This window comes from Tupaia chinensis, unplaced genomic scaffold (assembly GCF_000334495.1).
Source record: "Tupaia chinensis unplaced genomic scaffold, TupChi_1.0 Scaffold000369_1, whole genome shotgun sequence".
NCBI classification, from domain to species: domain Eukaryota; kingdom Metazoa; phylum Chordata; class Mammalia; order Scandentia; family Tupaiidae; genus Tupaia; species Tupaia belangeri.
Window position 1 is genome coordinate 247,490 of NW_006159866.1, and position 24,526 is coordinate 272,015.

The following is a 24,526-nucleotide window of genomic DNA, read 5'->3' on the forward strand; positions in this document are numbered from 1 at the left end:
TCCCTAATCATTCTTGACATTCTTGGCTGGAGAGCTGGATTTTCTCTTTGGCCCTTCAACTAGGAGTCATTCCATTCCTTCTGCAGAAAGGAATCGCTTGTTCCCGGATGGTAACAGTTGGCTGCACCCCTCATTTTAATGTCCACACGCACAGGCCAAAGAATACCACTGCTCAGACAGGGTGGGTGGAGGCCAAGTCCTAGCCCAGCACCAGCTCCTGCTACCTGTGCACCTGTGGCAAATACAGTCAGGAGGGAGAGCCTCAGGCCCTGTCAGGGAAGGACCTCCTGAAATGACTGTATGGAGGCTCCTAGCCCACACAGCCAGAGCAAGGCCTCACCCCCTTGGCATCCACAGAAACCTTGGAGACTCTGAACAAGCTGCTCCACTGGGTCTTCAGAGCTTTGGGTTTGGAGCCTTGCAGCCAATGTCCAGCAAAGACTTTTCATTTTCTTTTGGTCCTGGTACTTGGAATGAGATCCAGAAATCTGAATAAAAAGTGGTTGGGAAGTTGGGGCAGCTGGTGGGTGATGGTAAAGGCGGATAGATCCCATATGGCTGACTGTGCAGTTGGAGTGCTGAATCCGGGGGAGAAAAAAATAGTTGAGGAGCAATAGAGGATGAGAAGGAAGCATCTCCGAGAACTTTTTAAAAGTCAGCTTTTCCCTCGTCTCTGCTTCCAGCAGTTTCTGGGGTCGCATAGCTCCCTTTAACTCGCCTGCAAAGGCTTTTTTGACGGTGCGGCGTGCCCCCGTTGGAGCAAGGCATTGACTCGAGGGGCCTGTCATTTGTGTTGGTCCAGGTGAGGAACAGGAACCTTCACAGGCCTGTCGGGGGGCCTCCCTCCCCCTTTCCGAGAAGGCCGCTCTGTCTAGCAGCGCCTCACTGTCTCCCCGAGCTGAGTTTGCCGGAGTTGGTCTCACGTCCTGGGAACACTGGTGCGTCTGTGCAAGAAACGGGCGGCTCCGCAGGCGAGGAGAGCGGCTGTGTCCCGAAGGAGGCGTGTTCCGGACGGAGGGGGGAGGAACACGTAATGGCTGGGGCGCGGGGCGGGAAGACGGGGAGGGGGCGCGTCTGGGGCGTGTGCGCCCAAGGCCAAGGGCACCCGGGGACTGCTGGCTCCGGGCGCAGAGCTGGGGCCGAGCCCGGCGAGCCGGAGAGACGCCTCGTCCGATTCAGGAAGTTGTCTCTGACATCAGGGGCAGGACTGAGTGGGAGTGAAACCTCAAGTATGCTAGGCGTCGGCCGGCGGAGCGCAGGGAGCTCAGGGCGCGCGGTCCTCGGGCGGCAGGCGCTGCAGGTACGCGGCGGGTGCGGGCCGCACCTCTGAGCCCAGGGCCTCCGCTCCGCACGCGCTCGGCCAGACGGCGGGGGCGCCAGCCGGGTGGCACTGTCAGACTGGGCAGTCCGGCTGACCCGGGCCACCCCGCCTGCAGGGAGTCCGCCCGCAGGCTGAAAGGTGAGTTTCAAGACTTGTTATTACTGCGTTTTTTAACGAGACATTTTCAGCTGCCCTCTGGATGCGGACTTCCCACTCAGTCTTTTTCTTTAGAAGGGTAATACCACCCCAGAGATCAGTGAGATGAAAGGACTGTGTCTAAATCTCCTCTTGACCCTTCAAAACTTTAGTTCTGGTTCGTTTCCCTCCTCAGCCGCCTTCCTTCCATCTGCTCCGGGGCTGAGTCCGCATGAGTTCCTGGGGCTGGGGTGGAGTTCTCCTATTTGGGTTGACAACGGCTGCCTGTAGGAGCAGCTAGAAGGGGACAGATGGATATTCTGTTTGCTACTGAGAAAGCCAAGGGCTGAGAAACCCTCCAGAAAGCATTAGGGGCTTAGAAGTCTCTAAATCACCCTAGGTGACACCAACTTTTGTGTGGGACTTAGAAACTGGCCAGAAGGAAAACGTGACCTGGATCTCAGGGACGGAGTGGGAACCTACCTGAGTTCTCAGGCTCCAGGGAATTCTGTGACAGATTGCTTCCCAACTTCTTTGTCTGAATGGTTCCACTCCAAGACCCCCATCCCACCCAAGAGGTAAGAATGGAAGGGGCCATAAGAGGCCCTGTTTTCCTAGCATTTGAAGAGCTTAATGGGAATACATTATGTAAGAATGGAGGAAAGTAAACTGTGGGCTTAGCTAGGAGGAACACCAGTCCTGCCTAACCAAATGGGAAGCTAATTGAACAGAGAATTCTGACAGCCAGCACGCTCAGTACCTGGCAGGGCTGCTCCACTGATTCTGTTGAATGAGGAAAAGGAGAGAAAGTGCCTTGAGCATCTCGGAAGCAACTCCTTTTCAAAGTTGGTGCTTTTTATTCACTCAGCCACAGCTCATAAGAACCTGAAGCTGATTTTAAGAAACCCTTATTCTGGAAGGGACCAGCAGTTAGTGTAATGGGTATGTTGTTGGACTCCCATGTAGTCTACCACAGTTCACGTCCCAGACCCAGTGGCTTAAAACTCACACAGGGGAGAAGGGATTGCAGCGTGGCCATCCCCGCTGAGGGGTGATTTCTCGCTTTCTGTCTCTCTCTCTCTCTGTCTGGCAAGCGCACACACCCTATGGTAAAAAAAACTCTCTCTCAAAAAAAAAAAAAAAGACAAGAAACCCTTATTCTGAAGTCCTGGTAGATAATGAGAAAGCCTTGAGCAGGACTTGAAAAATAGCATCACGGTGTCCTACTCCTAACCCTTTTTCAAATGGTTTGCAGGTTCTACCTCAAGAATTCCGCGTCCGGGAAACGCCACCCCCCCAAGGGAAAAAAAACCCCCCAAAAAAAAAAAAAAAAAAAAGACAAGAAACCCTTATTCTGAAGTCCTGGTAGATAATGAGAAAGCCTTGAGCAGGACTTGAAAAATAGCATCACGGTGTCCTACTCCTAACCCTTTTTCAAATGGTTTGCAGGTTCTACCTCAAGAATTCCGCAAGGGTCTGACTAGCCTCTGAGCTGATTCAGTTCAGCCACCCACTTGGTCTGATGGGCCTGCGCTTCCCTTCGTGCTGGGCTAGGGAGGTATAGGAGGAAAATCTGATCAAGTCCTTCTTTTGCTTTAAAATTCAGCCTCCCCATCCTCACTTGAGATACAATTTTAGGAAAGAGACATATTGAAAAACAGAGGTTTCTCAAGCCTCCCTACATTGCTAATATTTAACCTCTGGATGAAAAGAGAATGACTACTGACCTTTTCCCCAAGGCTAAACCCAAGAGAATAGTGAGCATGAAACAAACTAAATTAGTCATTGATTCATCGAAGAGGATGGTACATCCATCCCATCCATTCATTTAACATTTACTGTACCTACCCAGTCCAGTACTGGGCAGTATGTCAGGTCCTTGGAGTCCAAAGATAATGAGATAGTTTCTGATCTGGGGGACTCTTGGTCTGGTAAATGAATCAGATACCAAAGTACAGTTCCGAATAATATGGAGTCATGCATCCCTTAATTATGGGGATATGTCCTGAGAAATGCGTCATTTGGTGTTTTCATTGGATGAACATCATAGAGTGTACTTGCACAAACCAAAATGGTGCAGCCTACTACACACCTGGGCTACAAGGTATAATCTTATGTGAGCCCACTATATATGTAGTCCGTCAATGTGCGAAACATTGTTATGAGGCACATGATGATACATCATAATACTGGGAGCTGCAGGGCACTGAAACGACCCAAAGGAGGGAGCCCGAATTCCTCCCCCAGGGATTATTTGGAAAGTGAACACTGCAGAAGCAATGGATTCAGGCAAGCTAAGGGTCAGGGTAGATTGTGATGCAAGGACACAATTGGGGATCCTGTCTCTGTCTCTGTCCCTCTTCTGGGAAAAAAAAAAAAAAAAAAGAAACAACTGAATAAATTAACTTTCAAAAAAGCAGTGCTGCTGAAGACATCTAAAGAGGCCTGTGAGAACACTATCAGTGAAACCACGTTGACGTGGAAAGGTTTTGGATTTGTCAGTCGTGGCCCATAGTTACTATTTTCATATCGTATGGTGACTTCCAATGACTCTCTCCAGACGGAAGGCTTTCCCAGGATGCCTTGCACAACAGTGCCTAAACTGGTACAGAGAATTCTTGGTTACTGGAACGTAGGTAGAGAAAATGCATTTAATTCAACAAGTGAATTTCCCAGGAATCATTCCCCCTTGTGAAAAGTGGATATTTAGTACAGCTCTAAGATTTGCCAAGACCTCTTCAGTTGCCACACCTGTGTGGGAGAGTCCTGCCTTCATAAAAACCAGGAGGATAACTTGCTGAAATGAATCTGAGACCCTTAGAATAGTTCTTTAGGTCTGGCTGCTAATGCCCAGCTCATCTTGTACAATCTACATGGAAGGATAAACCCTTGAACTTGGAGCTAGACAAACATGGGTTCAGTTCTTGACTTAACCACTTATTAGCTCACCTTGAACAAGTTGTTGAGTCTCTCAACTTCATTTTCCTTATTTTTAAAATGAAAATAATTATTACTCACCAGGGCAATGTTTAGAATCAGAGTCAAATTTTAAAAGTACATTTAATCTGCTACATAAATTGAAAGCTTATATATAGAAAGATGTAAGGGATTTTATTTTTGTTACTAAACTTGCCTTATGAAGCTACCAAAATCAGATGGGACTGTGAGGGTGTAGGACCTGGGCAGCATTTTGGGCCCAAACTCGCACCTTTTTTCCTCTCTCTCTCTCTCTCTCTCTCTGTTTTTTGTTGTTGTTTTTTTGTTTTTTGTTTTTTAAGAGAGATTTCTGCTATAGGGTATGAGCACTCACCAGAGAGACAGAAAGAAACAGAAAGCAAGAAGTCACCCCCTGGGGAGTAGCCATGCCTTAATCCCTTCTCTTCCAGTTTCCTCTCAGGATCTTGCGCACTCATGAACACATGCCTAGAGTGAGTTTCGAGCCTCCGGTCTAGGACTCACACAGCAGAGTGAGTCCATGTGGGAGTCCAGCAATGTAACCATTATGCCATCTGCTGGTCCCAACTTGCACCCTTTTAATCATATGAAATATTTGAAGGCAGTAATTAAAAGTCTCCTTCCATCATCAATGATGTGCATCTCCTCTAGCCTCTTCCTCTTTCACTCCTTAGCTGGAGTGGTCAGAGCCTAAGGAAGTCAATGCTCAGCTAATGTTTATGCGGTTGTATATTACACAAGGACTCCCAGGAGCAGGATTATTCTATTTGGTAGGCCACAGACCCACCTCACTTGTAGAGGGGGATGGGAAAAATATCTTTTTCTGTCCTCACCCAAGTACCGATTAAACCACAATGGCACTGAATCTGAGCATCGGCTGATGGCTTGGATGTATTTGTAGTTTTCCCCTGCTTCGACTAGGAGAGCCTGACCTATTCCAACCCAGTAAAGCTTGAATTTTATGCCAACATCAAATATTTCAAGTAAACAGAGTTCTAACAGGGGCCAACTGTTGATGAAGAAGGGGAAGTAACCACAGATTCAGAGACTTCAAATGAAAAAAACACTTTAGAGATGAACCAACTCCACCCCCTCACTTCACAGATGAGCAAACTGAAATTCAAGGAGGAGAAGTGTGTGCCAGGGTCACATAGTTGTTTAATGGAGGGACCAGAATTCAAGTTCTCTCTATTTAGGAGTAGCCCACACAGCCTAGGGTTTCTATCACCCGGACCTTCTGTAGTTCATATACTATACATACAGGTATACAATATTGGCAGGGAGGCAAAATGAACATTGTATTTGAAAGCTGAACCTTTCCTGGATGGTCTCCAAGCAAACCAGGAGCAGATCCTCAAGAGAGCTCATCATGAAGGCAATCTCCACACCACTCCTATCTCTTCTGCTTTCTCCACTTCAATCCTTAAACTTTCTTCACAGGCGCCTGAGGAAGGGAAAGCTCATCATGAAGGCAATCTCCACACCACTCCTATCTCTTCTGCTTTCTCCACTTCAATCCTTAAACTTTTTTCAATTCTTAAACTTTCTTCACAGGCCCCTGAAGAAGGGAAATCACACTGGGAGCCTTAATAAACTAAAACTCTTTTAGCATTTCATCAGACTTGTCAAGAAGAGACATAAGAATGTGCTGGAACCCTGTGGATGCATTGGCATTCTACACCAAATATCCACATGTCATTTGCCATTCAATAAAAAAGGCTTCAGAGAGTAAGAGGAGCTCATGAGACTCAATGCAGACACAACAACAAAAAAGAAAGATAGTGGCAAGATAGACTTGTTCCTTCTCTAAAAAGCAAAAGAAAGATCTGCAGCAAATTCTTTGAATGGCAGTCCCCAGAGCTACAGCACAGGTCAGATTTCTAGACTTTTCCCCCACATTGGTCTGAGCTGTTGGATCAGAGCATCAACTGGAGCCATGAATGGACATTTAGCATAAACCAAGGAACAATAAGTAAGTTCTAAAATGAGCCTCCCACAAACACAAAATTCCTTTCTCAGGGGCAACTCCCAAAGGACCCTGGCAGTGTCCAGATCCAGTCTCCACCCCTGGGAAGAGACTCACTCCCATGATTATAAGCAAGCTGTGCCCTAAAGTAAGAAATGAAAGAAATCGGAGCTGGCAGTTGGCGTGGTGGTTGAGGTGCTGGACTCCCACATGGCTGACCACAGTTTGAAGTCCCAGACCTAGAGGCTTGCTTTCCTGCCTTCCCTTTGTCTCTCTCTGTCTCTTTCTGGTCCAATTAAACAAATAATAATGATAAGAAATGAAATAGAATTTTTTAAAAAGTGAAAGAAATCTAACCATTGCTGTATCTCTTGGTCAAAATTGAATCATAGGTTGTGCTTGTAAGCCATTACACACTTGCCCTTGCTCTTAACCATTTGTAACTTCCTTACATTTGGATGTTTTTGTTGTTGAGTTTTATTCTCTGCAAATACAGCCCCAATTTCAAGCCAGATTGGTTGAAGGAAAGCCCATAGCAATTTCTTTTAGTTTGCAAGTCAGAGTAGCAAATTGGCAGAAGAGAGAAGACAATATGGATATGAAGAAGATATAGGAGGACAGTTGCACATTATAGTGCTTTTAGTCTCAAAGTTTCCTGAGAGGGAGGAGTTCTGGGTCCTAGGTTGAGAGGTGAGTGTTGAGACTGGGTTGGGGCAGGGATAGAAGCAGAAAGCAATGGGAAGTCCTATTACCTTTGGAATTCTGAGAACAGAATGGCATGGTGGATATGCTATTTGTGAACCTACATGACAGGTGACAGTGGTCATCAAATAAAAGAAGACTATGGTGTGCTCTGAGTAAGGAGCCTCCTTACTTTCCCCAACTCAAACCAGATAATCTGTGTCCTCCTGCTTATGGTGTCTGACCTTAGGTTTCTAAGCAGCTTCACTGGTGGCAAAGTGTCAGCTTTTGGTCTCTATTTCCGTGTGGCCATCATATACCCAAAGCCCTGGCTGTAGCCTGCAAGCTGATACACACTAGCCTGACACTACAAAGGAACTTACACAGGGATCAAAGCGACCTTCCCAGGGGTTAGAAAACCAGAACAAACAAATGTCCCTTCAACCTTTCTTGACTCCCATGAATTTTCAGACTGTACTCTAGGCTGTCTATAACGATTGGCTGACGGTGGTGCTAGGAATGTGAGACATACAAAGAGGACAGCCATTGATGCCCCCCAGCTGCCAGATTGTTTTGGGAGCACATCACAGTTTATGTTGGTTATTCAACATGATGCTAGGGAAAAATATCAAAACCGAAAGAAAATATGCCTCTCCTCAGGCCAGCCCTGCAGACTCAAGCATCTGCCAAGCCCCTTTATTGTAAACGACTGATGGTGTTCACCCATCCTTCTCTCTCCCCACCTTCCACTCCTGACTTGAAACAGTCCCTTCTGCCCAAGATCCACAATCTGCTGAGTAGCAGTTGCCAATGAAGCACTGTGGTGGCCTAGATTAAAGCCTCGAGGCTCATTAAAGGGGTGACCCACACCATCCTATAATGAAGGCTTCAATGGGAAAGGGGAGCTCATTTGCATGCCATGGCACCTAGATAGAACCTGCTCAGAGCTCTCCTAGTTTCCAAATTAGAAACATAGATCCTGCCATGTGGGACACTGAATGCAGCCTTCACTGAATCAGGAAAAATCAATGCCTTGCCTGGTGCTGTAGGGTACTTGCTGATTTCTAATGACTGTGCTCTGTCCTCAGCTCTTCTTCAGGACACTATTGACCCTCTAAGGAAGGCGCTGGGTGAATACCATCTTATTGGGTCATGGCACAAAGCCAGTCATGGAACAAGCACTTCATTTTCAGGCAGAGGTTCTGTACTCCCACCCTGTCCCTTGTCTGGGACAAGGAAGGAGACATAGTCACAGACATGTGCCACATTGGAAGAAGATCAGATGCTCCTGACAAGCATTTTCCAGGAATAAGATTTTGGTGGTTTAAAAAATATTCATCTAGATGGAACCTGGGGCGGGGGACAACTTAATCATTCGGTATGTGGTCATTCAATATTTGGTATGCGAGGGAATAAATAAACACATGCCTAGCAGATCATTGACAATATTTTATATTTCTCAAGTGATTAATAATGGGAACTATGCCATCCTTTTCCTTGGGCCATATATTAACTTTCAAGAAATTTTAAATGATCTCCTCCTGTATTTTTTTCATTGAAGTGAAATTCACAGTCCATTAAATTAATCATTTTATAAACATGCAGTTCAGGGGTATTTAGGATATTCAAAATGTTGTGCGACCACCTTCTATATCTAGTTTAAAACATTTTCAATACTCCAAGGTAAAAAACTGCAATCATTAAACAGTTTCTCCCATTGCTCCCTCTTTCTGCAACCACTCCTCTGCATTCTGCCTCTATAGATTTACCTCTTCTAGGTATTTTGTTCAATAGAATCATACAATATATGACCTTCAATAACTGGTGTTTTACACTTAGCATAGTATTTTCTCTTTCTTTCTTTTTTTTTGAAAGAGATATTTGCTATAGGGCACATGCACTCACCAGAGAGACAGAAAACAAGAAATCACCCCTAGGGGGAATGGCCACACTGCAATCCATCCTCCTCTCGAGATCTTGGGCATGGATGCATACATGCCCGGTATGAACTTAAGCCACCGAGTTCAGGTCTCAGACTATGATTGACTACATGAGAGTCCAGCAACATAACCATTACACCATCTGCTGGCCCCTAGCATAGTCTTTCCTTTTATTTTCTTTTTTAGAGAACGATTTTTGCTATCAGGCACATGCGTTCTCCAGGGACATAGAGCGAAAGAGAGACAAAGTGAGAAACCACCCCCCAGAGGGAATGGCCATGATGCAATTCCTTCTCAATTCCTTCTCCATTCTCCTCTCAAGATTTTCAGCATGCATGCATGCACACGTGCCTGACATGAGTTTCAAGTTGTTGGGTTCAGGATGTGACGTATATGAGAGTCCAGTGTCTTAGCCACTATGCCAGCAGTATTTTAGGATCATCCAAGTTGAGGCGTATATTGATTCTTTGGGTTTTTATGACTGAATAATATTCCCATTGTATGATTATACCACAGGGTTTTTTTTAACCATTTATCACTTGAAGGGTGTGTGAGTTGTTTCCACCTATTGGTCGTTGTGAATAGTTGCAGTGAATTTGCACATACAACGTGTACACAGATTTGTTTGAGTATCTGTTTTCAGTTCTTTTGGGCACATATCTATGAGAGGTATTGCTGGATCTTATGGTAATTCCATGTTTAATTTTTTTGTTTTGTTTTCTTTTTGTTTTTGTTATAGGGTGTGTGCACTCGCTAAAGAGACAGGAAGAGAGAAAGAGAGAGTGGGAAAATGAGCCATTGCCACCATCACTGAGGGGATGGCCATGCCACAATCCCTCCTCCATTTTGGCTATACTTGCACACACACCTGGTATATTTTTCAAGTCACCAGGTCTGAGACTTGAACTGTGCACTGGACCATGTGGGATCCAGCCACCTTAACCACCACACCACCTGGCTGTTTCCTATATTTAACTTTTTGAGGAACCAACTAACTGCTTTCTTTCCCACACATTTTTTAAATCAGCCTACTTATAAATTCCTTTTCCTTTCTTAAAGATAATATATACACATATTAAGTTGCATACTTTCCCATGCCTGGTCCCTTATTTTATGCCTTTGGTCTTATACTTGCATAAAAGATATCAAATTCTGCCTCTCATTGCCCTAGAGATACAGAATTATTTGTATGTTGCAATAAAAAATATTTGTGGTAAACTAAAAACCCTTCTTGGTGTAACTAAGTAGGAAGGAACAGCTAAAAACAGCAACATTTATGTTGTTCTTTACTAAGTACTCTACTTACTTCCTCTCACTTAACTCTCTTGACAACTCAACAGAGTAAGTACTACGGTTGTCCCTGTTTTACAGATGAGGAAACTAAGCTCTGTCCCGAGAGCTAAGAATCCTTCTCCTGGCTCCTACAAAGAAACTCCACTTCTGCCACCAATGATGAATAAGAGCTGTTTTTTCTCAGGGGCATACAGCCTGTTTTGGCAAACAAATGGGTAAAGAGTCAATTAGAATAGCATAATAAATGCTCTGATAGGTGTCACAACAGGGACCCAGAGGACTCAGAGGAAGAGCACTTAGCCCAACTCTAAGAAATAGACTTCCCAGAGGCAATGAAATCTAAGTCTCTTATTTTCTTCTTAAACCTCTGGGACCCTTAGTAAGTTTAGCTCTTCTGATACTACCTTATCTGGCCCAGAGTAGCTGCTCATTAAACAGAGGTTAACACTCTTGTGCACATCAGCAGATGGGATTTCTAACCCCTGCCACACTGTGACAGAACTCCAGCGCTTGGGACCTATATTTCAACTCACTGACTCACTCAAAACAGATGTGGCCCAGGATCTGGGGAAGGAAATGAGAAAAGGCCCTAGAATGGCTCTGGTTCTTCCAAAAGAGGAGGTTCTACAGTCTCATGGGATGCTGAAGGAAAAAGGAGCTGGTAAACCTCTTTCCAAAATTGTAATTTCCCTATGTTCTCTCACAGCTGCATTGTGGCTCCAGAGACTCTTAGCTTATGGCTCCATAGTGCCCAAGGCCATTTGCCTGGGCTGAGCTTCATGAGAAGGCCTGGACTCTACACGGCAGGAAATGCTCACTCCTGTCTCTGAGGATCATCAATGGGACCTGGTGTATCACTCACCATTGGTCAGTCATCTTCAGCTCCTCTGTCCAAAGAATTGTGAAAAGCCATGGAAGGCAAGGCAGCCTGACTTTAGATGGCAGAAGTTGACCCAACCAGCCTCCTCTGGCTGCATTTTTTCCCGTACACATGTCTTAGACACCTCCATCTGCACCTGACACTATGCTAGAGGCTGTGGTGAATTTTTAAAACATGAAACAAAAGGCAGGCAAGTTTCCTCCTGCAGGGACCTGTCCCCTACCACTTCCCGCCCAGAAGCCTGCAAGCTCCTGGCCACAGTCCTGCCTCTCTCACTTAGATCTGTGAGAAGTGGCTTCATCCCTGGGGTAAGTCTGTCCTTGGATCTCTGCTTGCAAGTGCTGCCGTCTCTTCACTCAGTGCACAGGCTCTGGACTATGCCACTCTGGAATCCTGCCACCCCTTCATCCCTGCTCAGCTGGCTCTTGGGTGCCTGACAACGTACCTGAGCCATGAGCTGCTGCACTGGCTGCAGCCTCAGCTGTAGAAGTTTGGCCCCTGTTCTGCCCTGGCCTCAGTTCCCACCCTTCCCCTGCTGTAGCCCCTCCCCCCCACTACATCACTTTAGGGCCAGGCCCTACAGAGGGCAAGGAGGTGCAGGCTCAGGGTGCCCTGGATGTATGGGAGCATGCTGGATTTATGGGGGTAACACAGAGATACTCCAAACTCTGGTTCTTTCTCATCCCCCAAGACTAGAACCAGTCAGGCAGTTAATCAATCACTGGGCTTAACTGAGCATCTACTATGTGCCAGCATTAAATGGACACTGGAGATCCCCAGTGGAGAAAGCGCTAAAATAGCTTAACATGGAGTGGGAAGGAGACAGGAGCAGCATCAGTCCTATCAGTCATCTTTCACACATCATCGGGGGGTAATTTTCACCTGCGATGTTCTCTGTGTAACATGCAGCTCCAGAAAATGCCCCAGCCTGTATGTCCTTTTTTCTCACCTGTATCTAGGAGGGACTGTACATGGGGTACAGCATCAGTAAGCTGATACCATTTTACAGGCCATAGCATTCCTCACTGGCTCTGAAATGATAAGGTAATGGGACATCTGTCCATGACACACACAGGAGTCATGAGAGTCATGTGTGTGGTCCCCTCCACATCCTTGAGCTCCCGTCTTTGGGCCACAGCAGGGATCACATGCTCAAGTGGCTACAGGGGGCCTGACTGATAAGGCCAGCTTCGTTGGATATTTGCTCTGTGCCAGCCACTGCTTTAACCACATTAACTCGTCCTGTTCCTGCAACAACCCTATGATGGAGAATCTTTCTTGACCTCCTTTTATAGTTGAAGAAACTGAGGCGTAAAGAGGTAAAGGGACTTCCTGCATTCACACAACCCTTAAGTGATGGTCAGCCTTTGGTCAGGCCAGTCTATCTGAAAGAGTAATGTGGTGGTGTTAGAGCACAGGAAAACCACGCTCTACAAGCTAGAGAGCTGTGGGTCAAAAATAATGTGTTCACTCGTCACACCCCTCAGCCCTATCCCTGAACATTTAAGTCATAACATATTATGAAGTGTGCTGGAAGAGTCATGTCCCAGCAGCACCCTCCTTCCTTAAGGAATCCCCACCCTGCAGTGGAGGCTCCTGGAATGCCCTGGCAGAAACAGCAGCTGGTGGGAGAAAGGGCCCAGGAAAAGAAGATGGCTGGAGGAAGCTATTGAGTGGTAGTGATAACAGTGGGAGGTGGGAGAACTCAGTTCTAGGCTGGCACCTAGGCCACCTTGATGAAACCCCATCTCTGAACCAGCTGTGCTTTCTTGAGCAGCCTGGAACTCTCTTTCTCATCCTCACTGCCCTTAAACATCCTCACAGCAGGGATCACATGCTCAAGTGGCTACAGGGGGCCTGACTGATAAGGCCAGCTTCACTGGATATTTGCTCTGTCCCAGCCACTGCTTTAACCACATTAACTCGTCCTGTTCCTGCAACAACCCTATGATGGAGAATCTTTCTTGACCTCCTTTTATAGTTGAAGAAACTGAGGCGTAAAGAGGTAAAGGGACTTCCTGCATTCACACAACCCTTAAGTGATGGTCAGCCTTTGGTCAGGCCAGTCTATCTGAAAGAGTAATGTGGTGGTGTTAGAGCACAGGAAAACCACGCTCTACAAGCTAGAGAGCTGTGGGTCAAAAATAATGTGTTCACTCGTCACACCCCTCAGCCCTATCCCTGAACATTTAAGTCATAACATATTATGAAGTGTGCTGGAAGAGTCATGTCCCAGCAGCACCCTCCTTCCTTAAGGAATCCCCACCCTGCAGTGGAGGCTCCTGGAATGCCCTGGCAGAAACAGCAGCTGGTGGGAGAAAGGGCCCAGGAAAAGAAGATGGCTGGAGGAAGCTATTGAGTGGTAGTGATAACAGTGGGAGGTGGGAGAACTCAGTTCTAGGCTGGCACCTAGGCCACCTTGATGAAACCCCATCTCTGAACCAGCTGTGCTTTCTTGAGCAGCCTGGAACTCTCTTTCTCATCCTCACTGCCCTTAAACATCCTATTCACCCTGCAAGTGCCTACTCAGATCGCCCCTTCCTCGAAGCCTTCCCCAGAGTCTCCACGGGGATCAACAGCTCTCCACTCACTGTTCCCACAAGCATTTGTTTGTGTTTTCCTTGGGACACTTAGCTAGTCATGCCTCATGGTACTTGTGCTCATTCATTTTCCCAAAATGATATAAAAATTCCTTGATGCACGATCTCTATCTTTAGCTGATTTTGAGTCCCTTACACCAACAGCTGGCAGGCTTTCCACTTCTCATTGAGCAGCAATATCCGGGAAAGCCTTAGAAAAGAGAGAAGTTTCTCATGCACACGGTAGGCACTCGGCAAATGAAAATTGAATTGGGTTATGTGCTACTGTACTGCGGAGAAGGGACATGGCAGTTTGTGGCTTCCTTGGCCTCAGTGGTGTCAACAACCCAAATCAGGGAAGGAAGAATAAAGGCAATAAAGGCAGTTTCTCCTTCCAGGAAAAGAACAAGAGGGCTTTTTACAGTACTAACCGTGAGGTAGTAAGACTGAGTGTTGCAGACACGCATGCTTTGCAAGGCTTGGCAGCCAGAAATTAATGAATGAAATGATATCAACTCAAGAACACTGAAATGTCAGGAATACAAGCCAACTAGGGCTTTCCAACAATGGAAGGGGAGGGGTACTCTCCTCTGCAAGTGATTTAATCTAATATTCAATAAGGTAGCCTGTGAGAACAAGGCCAATACTCATCAGAGGCCTGCAGTCTTTGCAAGTCAGGTCTCGGTTGTTCTCATTGCTATTTCTTGGTACTGACAGCCTCACTGGAGAGTCAAAAGTAGCCAGTCACCAAAAGATGCCTGCACAAAGCACCTACTCTGGAATTCTGAGAATAGCTGGCATCTGAGTATGCGGCTCAGGCTGAAAGACTTTCAAAACCCGGAATATGGAAATCCCAGTTGGCAGATTATTTTGTTTTTCCTCAGTATCTTCTTCCATCTGACCACAATGCCATGTGTGAACCTAGAAACCAGTGTGGCAGAGTGGAAGGAGCACTGGGTATTTAGAAGTAAAATTGCTGAGTCATTGTTTGTTAGCTGGGAGACTCTGGACAAGTTACATGATGTTAGTGAGCCTGTTTTCTCATCTATAAAAATGTTCATTCATTCATTCAGCAAACATTTACCAAAGGCAAAATATGACCCAGATGTTGAGGATAGCAGTGATGGGAACAGAGTTTATCTAGAAGGCAAGAAAGATGATTAAATAATTACCCTAACACAGATAGGGATTATGGTAGCAGTGTAGGTACAGGAAGGACACAGAGCAGGACCTCTAACCTTTAATGAGGTCAAAAAGGCTTTCTAAGGGGAACCATGTTTCAGCTGAGACTTAAAGGATGAGCAGAGGCCAGGAGATTCAGTGATGATGGCTGGGGTTGGAGTTGGGGGATAGTTGTGGGTTCCAAATATAGAAGCTTGTGTGAGGTCCCAAAACAAAAGGGAACCACAGAGCTTAAGAAATGCAAAGGCATTATAAACCATGAGAGCAGCTGGTTGCCATTGCTTGCCCTCTTTATGTTGCTTTTTCGGAGTTAGTGTAATGAAGAGAAAATCACACAGGAAAAAACAAAAACTAGAACCCTGTTTGCCGTGTTCACCACGAGCCAAGATTACTATTTTGGATGTTATTTGCTCTTTAGATTATTCATCTGTGAAATTGGGCAAGAAATTCCTCCTCTTCTCACATTACAGTGGACTAAAGGAAGAAATGTTCACAAGAGCCTTGGAAGTGTTAAAACGAGTTACAAGTGCAGGATCTTGATAGGACTTTCTCTGACCATAAATAAACCCATACCCTTTCCAATGCCAATTTGAAGACCAGAGAAGTGATTGCATTGGTGTTTCCATTCCCAAAGGATCAGAAAATAAATAGCAGTTTCTTTCTGATTGGTTTGGTGATATTTCATTCCAGTTCATAATCGGATTTTGTCTAAGAGAGAATGCTTTTAACAAAAGGGTTTTTTAAATTGTAATATCTGTGATTACTCTGCCTGGCTGGTTAGGGCTGCCTGCCAGTTAGCCTTGGGGTTGGGGGCTTACTTGTGTATAAACCTGAGCTCTGGCAAGGTGTGCTTTCAATTGGAGTGAAATCAGATAAGAGATGTGGCCACTGAACACTGGTGCTATTGGTGGCTTCTGCTCTCTTTGGGGGCCTCCCTGGGGTCCATTGCACCAGACCCTCTGTAATCTCAAAGCCCTCTACAGTCACACCACCTCCTCCTCAGAAGGTGTCTTCACTGCCTTTGCAAACCCATGCCATCCGCATAGTTGGCCTCAACTCAAGCTAGTCTATCCTCCCCAGCTCACCTGAACTCCCCTGCCCTGCCCCAGAATGTCCAGCCCTCCATGTGACACCATACAGCACAGACTAGCACAACCTTCATCTCCAAACTACCCCCCTCTAAAACCCAATCCTACACTGAGCTCTCCCCCCTCTAATAATGCTGCATTTTCACACTTTCTGATATTTAGTTTACAGTTCAATTGCTGGGGCCAGCAGTTGGCATAATGGCTATGTCGCTAGACTCCCATGCAGTCGATCACAGTTCGAGTCCTGAACCCAGCGGTGGCTTAAACTCATGCCAGGCGGGTGTGCGTGCGTGCATGCGTGCATGCGTGCCCAAGATCCCGAGAGGAGAATGGAGGAGAAAGGATTGATGCGTGGCCATGCCCCCTGGGGGGTGATTTCTCCTTTTCTGTCTCTCTGTCTCTGTCTTTCTGGCGAGTGCACGCGCCCAATAGCAAAAACCTCTCCAAATAAATAATTCAATTTCTATGATTATTTTTGAAAATAAACTTTGCAGGGCATTTTTAGTCTACAAAGAATTCTGGTACATATTATATAACTTTCATGACAACCCTAGATGATTAGTGAGGTCGATGTTATCATTATCTTCCTAGTTTAGAGATGAAGACCCTGAGGCTTACAAGGTTCCATGGCTTGCCCTCCTACCTGGGTAAGCCAAGCAGGGCTAAGATTGCCTTCAATTTCTTGAAGAAAAAGGGTGGGAACCAGTTCATATGCTCCTTTTTTTCCCTCAGCACTATGTTGATCACATAGTAGGTACTTACCTAACACTTTTTTAAATGAAATCACATGCCGTATGGATTTGAAAATAATTAAAATGGCATATTTAATGATGTATATAATTGTAGGTACTAGCAGCTTCTCCATGTATAAAATATATATATGTGTGCAAGACCAGGAGATGGAGTGATGGTTACATCGCTGGACTCCCATGTGTCAACTGTGGTTTGAGTCCCAGACTCAGCGGCTTAATACTCATCTTGGGCACCTGTGCATGCATGCCTAAAATCCCAAAAGGAGAATGGAGCAGAAGGGATTATGGTGTGCCCATTCCCCCCCCCAGGGGATGATTTCTTGCTTTCTTTGTCTCTCTCTCTCTCCTTGACACTCTGGTGAGCACACGTGCCCTGTAACAAAAATCTTCCCTCCCCCCCAGAAAATATACATACTTGTAGCATTATTTTTATTTTAGTGATTCAGTAAACAACCTAAGGGAAAGTCTCACATACTTTGTACAAAGCCCCCTCACCCCCAACCCCAGGGGTCAGTCAGGAATGCAGGTACCACTCCCTTTGCTCACACTGGCTGGCTTCTGGCTTCTGAAAATGGATTGGAATGCAATTGTCAGAACTTGCTCAGCAGGGTGGACATGCTTGGCCAGCCCTTGGGAATTGGGTTCATTTGTGCCTGAGGAGGGCTAGGTTACCCAGCTTCAAGCTAGCGGGCCTCAGCTCCACTCTATAGCCTGGCGCCAGAGTTGCCCTGGTAGGGTGGCATGGGGGTGGTATCCATCGCTTCTGCTCTCTTTGGGGGCCTCCCTGGGGTCCATTGCACCAGACCCTCTGTAATCTCAAAGCCCTCTACAGTCACACCACCTCCTCCTCAGAAGGTGTCTTCACTGCCTTTGCAAACCCATGCCATCCGCATAGTTGGCCTCAACTCAAGCTAGTCTATCCTCCCCAGCTCACCTGAACTCCCCTGCCCTGCCCCAGAATGTCCAGCCCTCCATGTGACACCATACAGCACAGACTAGCACAACCTTCATCTCCAAACTACCCCCCTCTAAAACCCAATCCTACACTGAGCTCTCCCCCCTCTAATAATGCTGCATTTTCACACTTTCTGATATTTAGTTTACAGTTCAATTGCTGGGGCCAGCAGTTGGCATAATGGCTATGTCGCTAGACTCCCATGCAGTCGATCACAGTTCGAGTCCTGAACCCAGCGGTGGCTTAAACTCATGCCAGGCGGGTGTGCGTGCGTGCATGCGTGCATGCGTGCCCAAGATCCCGAGAGGAGAATGGAGGAGAAAGGATTGAGGCGTGGCCATGCCCCCTGGGGGGTGATTTCTCCTTTTCTGTCTCTCTGTCTCTGTCTTTCTGGCGAGTGCACGCGCCCAATAGCAAAAACCTCTCCAAATAAATAATTCAATTTCTATGATTATTTTTGAAAATAAACTTTGCAGGGCATTTTTAGTCTACAAAGAATTCTGGTACATATTATATAACTTTCATGACAACCCTAGATGATTAGTGAGGTCGATGTTATCATTATCTTCCTAGTTTAGAGATGAAGACCCTGAGGCTTACAAGGTTCCATGGCTTGCCCTCCTACCTGGGTAAGCCAAGCAGGGCTAAGATTGCCTTCAATTTCTTGAAGAAAAAGGGTGGGAACCAGTTCATATGCTCCTTTTTTTCCCTCAGCACTATGTTGATCACATAGTAGGTACTTACCTAACACTTTTTTAAATGAAATCACATGCCGTATGGATTTGAAAATAATTAAAATGGCATATTTAATGATGTATATAATTGTAGGTACTAGCAGCTTCTCCATGTATAAAATATATATGTGTGCAAGACCAGGAGATGGAGTGATGGTTACATCGCTGGACTCCCATGTGTCAACTGTGGTTTGAGTCCCAGACTCAGCGGCTTAATACTCATCTTGGGCACCTGTGCATGCATGCCTAAAATCCCAAAAGGAGAATGGAGCAGAAGGGATTATGGTGTGCCCATTCCCCCCCCAGGGGATGATTTCTTGCTTTCTTTGTCTCTCTCTCTCTCCTTGACACTCTGGTGAGCACACGTGCCCTGTAACAAAAATCTTCCCTCCCCCCCAGAAAATATACATACTTGTAGCATTATTTTTATTTTAGTGATTCAGTAAACAACCTAAGGGAAAGTCTCACATACTTTGTACAAAGCCCCCTCACCCCCAACCCCAGGGGTCAGTCAGGAATGCAGGTACCACTCCCTTTGCTCACACTGGCTGGCTTCTGGCTTCTGAAAATGGATTGGAATGCAATTGTCAGAACTTGCTCAGCAGGGTGGACATGCTTGGCCAGCCCTTGGGAATTGGGTTCATTTGTGCCTGAGGAGGGCTAGGTTACCCAGCTTCAAGCTAGCGGGCCTCAGCTCCACTCTATAGCCTGGCGCCAGAGTTGCCCTGGTAGGGTGGCATGGGGGTGGTATCCATCTGCAACATTAGAACAAAATGCTCAACAATTTTAGGACACTCTGGCTACCTAACAGACTTGAGGAGCAGATTTTTTTTGTCTATTTGCCCGGAATAATACCAGTTATAATCCTAAATATTTGTACAGCTCCTAATGGCCTGGATCCATAGTCCTGTGTCTGCTTTGATGCAAGGACCTGTGAGGCAGGCAGCCACTTCTAGCTGCTTGTCTGTCAGGAGGTAGGTATGTGCATATGATCAGACCTTGGGAACAGGATCAAAGGGCTGGGAGACAGGCACTGCTCCCTTCTAGCACTCGCTTTCCGTCTCCTGCCAGAGAGGCAACACATGCTATCATTTTCTTGTGTATTCTTCTAGATTTCCCCCCATTTTGGAGATGAAGAAACTGAGACCCAAAGCAGACCAGTGACTCTTCCAAGGACACACCCTGAGTAAGTCCTACCTTAGTTTGTGAGCAACCTGTGCTCCCAACTCTCAAAAAATTCTTTAGCCAAAACCTTGGCTCATATAAACACTTACAAGGGCATAGACAAATAATGCCAGGCAAAAGTCAAAGCCAGAACAGGAGGCCAGGATGTGTAGATTCCCTCTCGAGGAGTATGACTGCTTACTCCTCCTTGCACTAGAAGAACATCTACTCCCTTTCCTGCTGCTCCAAGCCACTCCCATCCCTGTGACCCCATCCTGCCTTCTAACTGCCAGGGCAGAGGCCAACACTCAGGCTGCTCTGCTTTATCAAAGTGGTCCTACCCCATGTCCTACTCATTTGGTCTGATAAAAAGAGATATATTCTGGGCTGCATAGGAGAGAGTCTTAAAATGGGTGCCATACTAGAGACAGCCCAGCCTTGAGGCCATGTTGTAGAGAGCCCAGAGACTAGGTTGAGTTCCCTGGCCACCTCCCCCATCCCACCCAACTCCCAGTGGCTTGGAGTACTTTCCATAAGGTCTTCCATTAAGTTTTGAGGTCCCCAGGCATGGATGGGGCAGAGGTAGTCAGTGGGGAGGAATAAAGAGGCAGAGCTGAGGGAAGGGAGTATGTGTGTAGCTTCTATGGTCACCCCTTGCAGCCTGCAGCTTAGGCTGTTTCTTCCCTGCACACTCTCAAATCACACATCCCTGCCATCTCCTTGAGGAAGGGTATTTCAGGGCTAGAGAGAAAGATGTTTGGACACACTGAGGGGATCAGGAGTGTAACCAGGAGAGCTTAGAGCTCTATTTGCATGGAGGCAATGGAAGCTACACTTGATAAGGCCGAGACAAATGTCATCCATATCAAAGAAAGATGATGAGGAAGAAAAAAAAAAGGGAGAGAGAGAGAGAAAAAAAAAAAAAAAGGGTACTGACTGCCTAGCATTGGACAGGAGTGTTCAGTAAATATTCAGCTCCCTCATGCATGTCTCTGCATTTATCAATCTATCGAAACAAAGCAAAACAAAACAAAACACCTCCATGCAATGTTAGGCATGCATATTTAAATACAGGCAGGGAAGAAGTGAAGTGTCATCTTCAGATACCATGAACTCTTCTGCACAGCCTGCCCTCTGGGGGGGTGGGGGGAGGGAGGCTGCAGCTCAAAGCCTGGCAAATCTGAAATATAGCACATTGTACATTCCACAGAGGTGAGTTATTATTGGAATGAGAATATTTCTGCTTACTCCCTCTATGATTTGGTCTTTGCATTTTAAGCCTTAATATTATAGTATGGTAGCTTTTGGTCTTTAATTGCTCTGAACTTTTGTTAACATTAAAAGAAGAGAGAAAATGGAAAGGAAAATAAAACTGTATCTGTATTGTTTTGGAATTGTAGAATTGTATATTTTTGCCACTCCATTAGTTTTCAGTTATTCCAGTCTATAAACCTCTCCCCCAAAACCACTGAGAAAAATAAGTCGGTCATCCTGTTATTGCTGCAAAGTTTGCGGAACTCCAAACTCCCTTCCCTAGTGTTCAAGAGAATTATGTAACGTTTAATTTAATGTCTATTTTTTAATTACCCCTTATGTGGGAGACCCTGAGTCACACAAGTGTTTGGTTGTCTCCTTGCTTTTTCAAAAAACATTCTTTCCCTCCAAGAGGAAAAGACCTTTGAAAACTTAAGCATCAGTTATTGAAGTCAGTCAGAAGCAGAGTTTTCCTTTTACTTGTGGCACTGCCCCACCCCAGTTGCTCCATGCTCACAGATGACCTCAGAGCCTCAGCTCACGCTTTCCAAAAATAAAACTTCACCTAGATGCTTTACCACACCCCAAAATTGACTCCAAAACCTCTTAGCAAACGGTTTCAAAGAGTGAAAAGGAGCACTGTATAACCAAGGTATTTCACTGTAACCATGGCTACAGGTTTTATACAGGATGTGGTCAGATCGGATATGCACAGACGACAAACAGAAGTGTGAGTGTGCACCCATAAATCCTCCAGCTCCTAATGACCACGTTTCATAAAGACAAGGCAGAAAGAGAGAGGAGGCATAGGAGGGCAGAGGGCTGCATCAGTCAGGGAGCTCGATGTTCTAATTTCAGCTCTAATTCAGCTTTTTAATATAACACCGCAAAATACCACTAGCTTGCATTTGGATTGCAACTTTCCTTCTCGATGTTCTTTCCCATCTCTTTTCTGTTCTTCACAACAATCTTGAGATATCCAGGATGGGTAATAACCTCATTTCTCAGATGAAGAAAATGCTCTGAAAGCTTAACTGATTTTGTCTGGGGTCGAAGGCGTGGTGGACAAGTGAACCAGGACTAAAACTAGGTCCTTGGACTCCTCGTTTAATATTCTTTCCACTGTGTCGTCCTGTCAGCCTTTTATATTGTGCCTGGGAATATTTGGATATTTACTAATTCCACTTCCAAACATCCCTCATCTGCATCATTTGTCTGATTGGCCACAGACCAAGGTCAGTCAATCCCACTGAAGATTACAGCTGTGAAGTACGGCTTGCCTTTTGTTCTCACAAATATGTTTTGAGATCCCTGTATGGCTTTTCCCTTCATAGATTACAGCACAGAAAACAGGTAATATAGTCCCTCTTCCTGAGGGAGTTTATAAGCCAGGGCTGCAGGGGATTTTTGCTTGTTTGTTTTAATTTATCTATTTATTACCTATACATGAGTGAGAGAGACAAAGAGAAAGAAATAAAGACACAATGACCATAACAAGGCCTTGACACTGCAGTCCACCCCCACCTCAGTCAGCCCAGATCGTGGGTACACATGCCTAGCACACTCAGGGTGCTCTCTAGTTATGAGTCCATAACTCTTCATGTGGATCTGCCGGGCAGATCATCCCATTTTACTGCTGTACCACCCAGGCCACCAGTTTAAATGCCCCCAGAAACCAGGTGGGTGAATAGTGAAGCTGGCAGGGCAGGAGTTGGAGTGAGGGGAGAGGGCAACAGAGAGTGCACAGGCCCTTTTAAAGCTCCAGCAGATAGTAGTTGGGGGGAAGTTAGTGTGGCTGTGGACTGGCTTTAACTACTGGGCTGTGGTGAGCACTCACTCAAAGGAGTCTGATGCCTGAGGGTGCCAACACTCACTGTCATATGTCATGACATTATACTTCTCTTCCAGTGTGTTAGGCCCTATTAATGTGTGAGTTCCTTGAGGTCATAAGAGACATCTTAATCATGAGTATATCCACAAGCAGTGGCCCACAGGGCAGGCTTTCAGGTGTTGGTGGATGAACGATTGAGTGGACACTCCATCTTCCCAGAAGGCATTAACCTCTTGAAAATGGCAGCATAAACAGAATGGCTGTAGCCAGCTCTTTGGACTTAGATAGGACTAGATTCGAACCTCATTGGTCTGCACGTAAGCAGCTCCTTGGGCTTGGGCAAATTACTTAACAATCTCCAATGGTTTCCATCTCTGTATAATAGGGTTAAAAAGGCCTACCTCTTGAGTTGTTGGCTGAGACCCTGTCTGTCAACATACACACTTAGTAAAAACTCAACAAATGGTGGCTTTTTACTTTAACAGATCATTCCCTGTTCCTGTGAAAGGTGATAAGACATTTTGTCAACCTTCCTTTTTGAGTTTTTGGCCTCCTGAAGTAACTAAGTCAAAAGAGACCTGTCAAAGGAAAACAAGTGAGCATTCTAGTTGAAATGAAGAGGAGAAAGTTGATAGCAATGGGCAAAGCAAGGCTCCCCTAAGAAACCAGATGCCAGAGGTCAGGAGGGCTGAAAGAGGAAGAAGTCCTGGGGAGTGAATGGAAATAGAAAGGAGAGGCAAATGTGTCTGCCATAACTCCCTAGGAATTGGTTAACTCACTTAAATAAACTAATTCAGTGAACACGTGATCAAATTCTGGCTAGATCAATATTCCTTAATAAATGTATATTTTCACTTTTTACACAATATGAATATGTAATAATAAGCCGAGTGCTTTAAAGTTTTCAAGGTAATTTTAAGACACTCACTGTGTGACATTTACTTACAGTACATGCTTCACATGACCTCGTTTACTCCAACCAGCTATGTATTCATTCATTCATCCATTTAGCAAATACTTCCAGCTCACTTTCTACCAGGCACTGTGCCAGATACTCAGGGTGAAATAATGGAGCACAGTGGATAAAGCTCCACCCTCTGAGAAAGATACTAATATCTCTATTTACAGAAGAGAATACTGAACTCATAACGCTTTAGTGAACTTTCCTCAGATCCCACACTGTGTTAGTGGTGGAGACAAAACCTTGGCTATGAATTTTCTAGTTATTTATAAAGACAAAAAAGTAGAAAATTGAGGCCAGCAGGTGGCATGGTGGTTAAAGGCACTAGACTCCCACATGGCTAACCATAGTTCAAATCCCTGGTGACTTGCTTCCTCACTTTCCTGCTCTCTCTTTCTTGTCTCTCTCTGATCAAAACTGGAAGATAATAGTAACAATAATAAATAAAGTTAAATAAAATAATTCTAAAAAAAAAAAGTAGAAAATTTCCTTGATGGGCCAGCCAGTGGTGAAGGTGGCTGAATCTCATATGGCCAAGTGACTCCCACATGGCTAACCATAGTTCAAATCCCTGGTGACTTGCTTCCTCACTTTCCTGCTCTCTCTTTCTTGTCTCTCTCTGATCAAAACTGGAAGATAATAGTAACAATAATAAATAAAGTTAAATAAAATAATTCTAAAAAAAAAAAGTAGAAAATTTCCTTGATGGGCCAGCCAGTGGTGAAGGTGGCTGAATCTCATATGGCCAAGTACACGGTTCAAGTCCTGGACCCAGCAACTTGAAAAACATCCCAGACACTTGTGTATGCCCAAAATCCCAAAGAAAAAACAGAGGAGAAAGGATTGCAGCATGAC

At 45.5% G+C, this 24,526-nt stretch overlaps 1 protein-coding gene across 1 annotated transcript in view; it reads left to right on the forward strand.

The window, feature by feature from the left end:
* The first annotated feature begins 1,075 nt into the window (after positions 1–1,075).
* KIAA0040 (KIAA0040 ortholog) overlaps positions 1,076–24,526 on the forward strand; it is a 42,143-nt gene continuing 18,692 nt past the window's right edge. Inside the window, exons 1-2 of the mRNA XM_014589682.2 lie at positions 1,076–1,459; positions 19,574–19,647. The gene's annotated coding sequence lies outside the window, so the exon portion shown is untranslated. The remainder of the gene's footprint in view (positions 1,460–19,573; positions 19,648–24,526) is intronic.